Source organism: Salvia splendens, chromosome 11 (assembly GCF_004379255.2).
Source record: "Salvia splendens isolate huo1 chromosome 11, SspV2, whole genome shotgun sequence".
Taxonomy (NCBI): domain Eukaryota; kingdom Viridiplantae; phylum Streptophyta; class Magnoliopsida; order Lamiales; family Lamiaceae; genus Salvia; species Salvia splendens.
The window spans coordinates 13510146-13517749 of record NC_056042.1 but is presented as its reverse complement, the minus strand read 5'-3'; the positions used below and the strand labels follow the sequence as shown (position 1 = coordinate 13517749).

General features: G+C 45.2%; 1 long non-coding RNA gene across 1 annotated transcript; it reads left to right on the top strand.

The window, feature by feature from the left end:
* Positions 1 to 5068: 5068 nt before the first annotated feature.
* On the top strand, positions 5069 to 6792 carry LOC121755969. Its single transcript, XR_006040884.1, has 2 exons — positions 5069 to 6406; positions 6518 to 6792. It is a non-coding gene; the product is annotated as an uncharacterized LOC121755969 (long non-coding RNA).
* Positions 6793 to 7604: the final 812 nt, after the last annotated feature.

The window sequence follows — 7604 nt, the reverse complement described above, 5'->3', positions numbered from 1 at the left end:
TTAGCATTCCTTTTAGTGGGGCGGTTCGGTCTGGAGGTTTTTCGACCCTTCTCGGTTGGGTACCCTCTCCTACCACGGTGGGTCGGGATGGCTGGCAAAATTCCATAATTGCGCCCCCAACGGCTTGATCATCCCTTGCTCCAGTCATTGTCGCTTCAAGCCAATCTTCTGCCTCTCTCCTGATCAGTTTACTCTTAGTGGATACAGATGGAGGCTCCTTGAAGGACTCCTCCATCGGATGCTTCTGTCTCCGAGGGCCAATGACGTCTACAGTTTGTATGCTGTCTCTGTCCTACAACCGTTTTGCAGCTTTATTAATTTCGACTGTAAACCGCTCTCCTTTAAACTCCAAATTAATTGTTCCCTGGCGAACGTCAATGACCGTGTTGGCGGTGGATAAGAAAGGTCTCCCCAAGAGGATTCCAATAGACTCCTCCGCTGCTGGTTCCGTCATCTTTATAACAAAGAAATTCGCGGGATACATGAATCTATTTACCTTGACGACCTCATCTTCCAAAACTCCCTCGGGGTAAATGCAAGATCCGTCTGCTAACTGTATTTCCATATTAGTTTCGACGAGCTTGGCATTCCCCAGCTTCTTGAATATAGAGTATGGCATAATATTGATGGAGGCCCCTAGGTCGCACATAGCGTGCTCTATTTGGACATTTCTGACGGAGATTGGGAGCGTAAATACCCCTGGGTCAGTTCTCTTGGGAGGAAGATCACCAGGTCGGACCATATTGGTCACTTTTTCTGCTTCGATCCTCCTTCTCTTTTCAGCAACCTGTTTTCGGATGTCAGATTCTTCCTCCGCTGTGACTTGATCAGAGGTGACGGATTTAGAGTTTGCATTATGACTGATCCTGGGTGTCGGAAAACTTGTAGTTGAGCTTTGATAAACTCCTTCTGATTTCAGGGACACTGTGTTGACGTTTTCCCGCCCTGCTGGTGGTTGCGCTGTAGCCGAAATCTTTCCTTCATTACCTCTCAGCTCGCCCAGCGATATGGCGACTTGAGATAACTGCTTGGTAAGCATCTCTAATGCAGCCCTCGGTTCCCTCTGGGTTTCCTGTATTTCACCCACCGCATCATTAGGCTGATGTGGAATCGTCATATCCCCTGGATTTTCATTTTCCTTCCTGTTATTTCTCTGATTAAATCGGCCTCCTTCATAACCTTGCTGATAGAAACTGGACGATCCATACTGCTCTGGTCGGCTCTGGAACTGGTTATTTTGTTGGTTCCCTTGGAAGTACTGTGGAACATAACACACCATTTGGTTACTTGACTGCCTTCCCTGGTTGCTATAATGGGGGATTTGGTGTTGGTATCCTCTCCAGTCTCCTTCCTTTTGTCGGCTTGACCAATTGGATTGTCCTCCGCTTGACCCCCTTGCACTCTGTTTCCTCCAGTGTTTGGTCTATCCATGATTCGGGACGACCAGTTGGACTGCCCGTCAAAGGAGTGCGTCTGCTGTGGAGGGGGTAGTTGTGGTTGGTTCTGATTTTGATCGGTCCATCTGAAGTTTGGGTGATCCCTCCATGGAGCATCTCTCTGCTTCCCCTGGATCCAGTTGCCATTTGCATTCCAGTGGCCTGCGGCATTCACTTGCTCAACCTCAGGGGAAAACTCGCAGTAGTAGTAATGATGTTCCTCTGGTGGCGGTGGTTAAGGCACATACTGCGTTTCCTTGGGTGGAGTTGGTGGTGGTGGTCTGGCTTTCTCCACTACCTGCAGCAGCCTTTTCTCCATTTGCTCAAATCGAGCTTCTAGCTTTTCATCATTGCGCGCCTCTGCTGCGTGCACTGCTCCTCATCTGTACTGCCCTCGGGTTGTCTCATACGACCGCTTGGCCTCGATCAGCCTCTCCAGAATATTCTTAGCTTGGCTAAAAGGGGTTTTTGAGAAATCCCCTTGAGCTGCGAGGTTGAGGTCGTTCTTGCTGTCCACCGTGAGTCCGCCGTAGAAGATCGAGTAGATCTCCTTTTCTCCCAGCTTGTGGTTCGGGCATGCTTGAAGCAGCCCTTGAAATCTGTCCCAGTACTGGCCGAGGGGCTCGTCGTACTCTTGTCTGGCCTCTGTAATCTCCCTTTTCAGGGCACTTGTCTTTGATGCTGGGAAGAAACGGTCGAGGAATATCATACGGAATTCCGCCCAAGTCCTTATGGATCCCTCTGGTAGCCTTGACAGCCATACTCCTGCGTCCCTTTTCAAAACGAAGGGGATAGCCTTGAGCCTGTAATCTTCAGACGTGGATCCAGCCGGGACGGGCTGAATATCGCAGTATCGGCTGAACTCCTCCAGAAAGGTGTACGGACATTCCTTTGAGAGACCGTAGAAGTGGGTCAAGACGGCCAGCACTCCTGATTTGATAGCGATGGTCTGCATCCCAGGAGTGGCGGCAATAGCATGTGTGGGCTCCTTCTCATTATGAGCGTGCAAAGAGCCAATTCCCGAGTCGTCGATGACAACGACCATCTCTGCTTCTGTTTGCTTTGGTGGTGGTGGTAGTGGGTTTTGCTTAGCTGCTGCTGCTGCCTCTAAAGCTGCTCTGTAACGAGTAGTAACTACGCCGGCTTCCTGGACTCTCCAACGATTGTTAGTTCTTCTATATATCAAAGGATGATTCCAGTAATCGCCTTGGTGGTGCCTTCTCATCAACAGCAGGAAAAACAAATAAGAAAAGAAAGAAATAAACTATTTACTCCTACGCACTACACACAAACATAAAGTAACACTATGCTTCCCCGGCATCGGCGCCATTTTGGTGGGCTCGGAAATGCGCGGATTAAGATTGGATCAAGTTATATGGAGGATAACTGAATCGGTTGGACCAGTTAGTAAATTGTCGTTGCCACTTAATCGAATCAATCCTCGAACCGAAACGCGCCAAAGATAATATTTATAACTCCCGATTTTGCACTACTTTAACAGTAAAGCGGCAAGTTCGGGGTCGATCCCATAGAGAAGTTGGTGTGTCGAGTGTGTGAGTAGTGAACAGGGGGGTTGGCTACTGCCATGCTTTAACATGGGAGTTTTAACTACGGTTTTTATCTAGGCAGAATTCAAACTAGCTAGCTTGATCAACGGAAATTTAAACACTGGGTCAAGTAAATTGCAGGTAATAACAGAAAAGTAAATGCGCGATTTAAAAGAGAGAATAACTTCGATTAAACTAAGATACGATTACAGCGTGAAAATAAACTAAGCTAACACTTCGAAGATAAAGAAAGCGGTAAACTGAGAAGAATCTCAGTGGGAAACTTAAGTTACGCCGACAGAAATGGTTATTCTGCAGCGCTCCCTTCGGTCGCCCTTTTAACTACGCTATCTAAGCTAAACTAGAGATCTGAACTAAACTAAGCTAAGAGAGCAGAACTAAGCTAAACTAAGCTAGAGAGCTGAACTAAGCTAAACTAAGCTAAACTAGGCGAAAAGTAAAGTCTCAGATACTTTCTTGTGGTGGCACAGCCTCTATTTATAAGCTCGATTCGGCCTCCTGCTGGATAACGATCTTGACAGGGAATATTCACTCATGCAGAGGATGAGCGACTCATTGATTGCTATGTGCTCTTTCTTCTAGAATAACGACGCTTTTGGATAACAAATTTCTGATCGGTTCGTCCTGGCGTCTTCACAAGCTGGCACGTGTCCCCTTCTAGAACGTCGTCCTGGGTAACAGAATGGTGTGCCACATCCAGCTCATTTCCTCACATTTTCCTTCTAGAAACCAGCGGTCCCCAATTTAACTGCTTGACCTCGCCCCTTGATCAACTCTCCCGATTTTTGGCCTTTTTTCGCCTTTTGTACGTGCTTGATCAGTTCGGCCTTGCTGCCTTGGACAAGTAGCATTTTTGCACATTTTAACACTTGTTTGCGCGATAAACCGATCACGTAGTATATGTTTTACCCCCAAAACCGATGCATGAAATGAGCCTTATCACTCATCGGCTTTGACAACGATCAACCTGCACATTAAGGAAAAACAATATGCAGTGCTGAGTACTTGATGCACTCAGTGGGCTCATGCCGAAAACATTTCTCTTTTAGTTGTCAGCAAAGCTGAGTGAACGCGAGGTTTTTCTGAAAACAAGTCCCGGTCACTAAAACTGTATTTCTTTCTGACAAAGATTGTAGTCATTTAAACTTCTAATGATATACCATATCGGATCTGTGTGAACCGGGAATCTGGCCACATTCCAACGGTCATTGGACCGGCCAACCTTGCGCTATAACACGGTCCCTATGTGTACACTAGTCCGAGTAGGGTTTGCGGCCTTACTTGGACCCGAATTCGATTAAACTGGATTGGCATAGCCAACAGATAGGTAATCATAAACAAAATGTGGCATGACAACTCATTCAAAATAAATCATGTGTTCACATAAAACACACTTTAAAAGAAAGAAGAGGAGCCCACCTCGTTTGCTTAAACTCTTTCAAACGAGTGTTTTTCCTGTCCTGAGATTACACTTCGTGCGACGACGTTCCTTTACAAAAATTAATATACTTAAATTAGGCTTTATGTAATTATTCATCTTGCATGAATGCATGCCTAAGCGTGTGCACTTTATTTTATTTTTTTCTTCTTTCTAAAATTTAGAAATCCGAATTCTTTAATTAAATCGCCGATTTAATTTATTCGGGAACTGGCCGAACTATTTGGGTGCGATAAATTTCCGAATTATCTTAAATATTTTAAAATACTTTCTGTGACCAATAAAGGTCCGATTTAATTATTTATTAAATACTATTTCACACGGCTTAACGATTTTCCTTTCTTTCGTGGCTAAAGAAATTAATGTCATTATAATTTTGAAATCATCTAAGGTAATGACTTCAACCAAATTAATGGTCCTAATAATTAAATTCCCAGGCCCAGCTAAGAATTAATTATTTCTTAATTAAATCGGCCCAGCCCTCTTTGCTGTGGCCCAATTTAACTTAACCATTTCTAGCCCAAAACCATTCTCTTCTTCCTCTCTTTTTTCTATTCTAGTGAGGCCCAAAGGTTTTTTTTTTTAAATTTGCAAAGGCCCAAAACCTTGCCTATTCCCCCAACCGTCGACACCTCTCTGCCCCCTTTCTCATTTCCAAACTTTAGCAAACCCTAATTCTCTTCCTCTCTGAATCGGCGCCGGAAATGGCTTGCTTCGCTGTGGAGTTGACCTTGCGTCACCGTTGTTGTCGCCATCACTGGAGCTCGGCTGGTTCGAGTCATCGTCGGAACGGAGGTGGAGGTGTCACCTCTGTGGTTTCCCCCCCTCTCGGCTGCTTTGCAGTGGTGTGCATCGCCATCTGCCGCTAGCCAGTAACGCCGATGTGCCACGCTGTGGATATCTCGCCGACGACCGGCAGCCAGCTCCGATTCGCCGTTAGAGCAGCGGTTCTGCCAGCGGCTAACTCCGCCGGCGTGCTCGCTGTCGATCTAGCCTCGCGGTGTCACTCGGCTTCCATCATCCATCGTCGGACAGCCTTCCCTAAGCTAAGTCACCCTTTTAACCCCTTCACTGTCTAGTTTACCATTTATGCATATCTGAAAACGATGTTTAGACAGTAGTTGGGTTCAAGAGGTTGCTTATGGCTATCCTTGTTCTAAACATGTGCTTCAAAAGATCGCTAAATAAGGGCTTAGGGCAGTAGCTAAACCGAGTTTCCTTGGCAGTAAAGCTCCTACAAAAGTGGTTCTAGGTTCTTAGGTAAACATGAGCTCTATCATGCTTAAGTTCCTGGAACGATGGAGTCTTAACATGCTTGTGATGTATAACTGATGCTATGAGTGATATGAGCTTTAGATCTTGGTGTTGGATGGATTACCTGAGAGGTTTGTGGTTAGGTTGTAACACGTCCCTTAGCCTTTGGCTCTCGGTTCCTGCCCCTGGTCTCTGTTCCTCTCACTCTTTATCTTACCAGAATTTCAATAAATGGTTGTGGAGGAGGCAAGGGCTGGGGTTATACTCTTTTATAGACTATTGTGTAACTGAAAGCTGCACAATGTCTGATGTACTTGGCTAGAAAAGGATTTCACAGGCTGTGCAGTTTGTTACTCTTCCTGCAGCTTTGCAGAGCGTGTACTTTGAGTCCTTGTTCCTTCCTAACTGATCTTGGGGCTGGTGTACTCGTGGTTTTAGTGGAGTTGCTGAGTCCATGCAATGCTCCACACCCGTTAACTGCTTTTGGCCTATTGTGTAGTCTAGTACTGAACTCATTTATGAATTCTCTGTCCCTTGTTGCAGGTGCACTCAGGAGATGGCACTTTGTGGCTGTTTTCCTTGACCATAGCAGGTCTAACGGACGTGGTACGGGCTGCCATCTGTGGCCTTGCAGTGCAGCAGTTGGAGGGGAGAAATTTGTTGGCTGATCTTGCCCTTCTCGGCCCAGCTCTTCCTCACATTTCTGAAAGGTATTGTTCTCCTTGCCTTTTCTAAAACATGGTATTAGTTGTCTCTTGTTCATGCATCCAAACTCCCCAACTAATGTGTGTTCCGGTCCGTTTCTGGCTAAGCATTGGCAGCGTCACGCGGCTAGCTGCGGAGAGGGTGCTCCCTTGATGCCTCGCCCATTCGGGCTTTCTGAAATCTGGGCCGAGGCGGCCTATTTGATGAAGATCGACATAGTTGCTAGGAACTCAACCATGTAGCTAGACTTAAACTTGTTTCCCAATTGTACGAAAATTCGATGATAGTTGGTGCATGTTTCTTTCTAGAAATTGTAATTTATTAGTTTTGAAATTCTAGAATTTGTATTTATACTTTTATTCAAGGAATAAAAATACTCATTCATTCTTTATATAAGATTCTAGTATATTATTTTTATAATTCTCGAGAATCTAAGTCTCGGCTATTACATTCTACCCCCCTTAACAAAAATTTCATCCTGAAATTTTGTCTCGGTTAGGCAAAAAACTGTGGGTACTTCTATTTCATCTGATCCTCGAGCTCCCAGGTCGCCTCCTCGGGGCCGTGGTCCTTCATAGGACTTTCACTGTTACAATTGTTTTATTTCTCAACTCTTTCACTTTTCTGTCTAGAATTTCTTCTGGCTTTTCTTCATAAATCAAATCTGGTTCTAACACCATTTCTTTTTGGTGTACTATGTGTTTGGGGTCGAACACATACTTCCTCAACTATGATACATGAAACACATTGTGTACATTCCCGAAGCTTGGCGGGAGTGCCAATCTGTACGCCACAGGGCCGACTGTTTCTAGGATTTCATAGGGTCCGATGAAATGCGGTTTTAGCTTGTCCTTGAGGCTAAATCTAGTTATCCCTTTCGACGGGGATACTTTCAGAAAAACTTTGTCTCCCGCTTTGAACTGTAGATCGGTTCTGCGAGCATCTGCGTAAGATTTCATTCTCTCTTGAGCCTCTTTGATCCTCTCTCAGATCTGTCGGACAATTTCTATCATTTCTTCTACAGAGTCTGTTCCGAGAATTCTTCTCTCACCAACTTCATCCCAGTAAAGCGGTGATCTACATTTCTTCCTATAGAGTGCTTCATATGGGGCAATATTTATAGTTTCCTGGTAACTGTTGTTGTAGGAAAACTCTATAAGTGGAAGTACTGGCTCCCAGCTTACTCCACAATCGAGCACTACG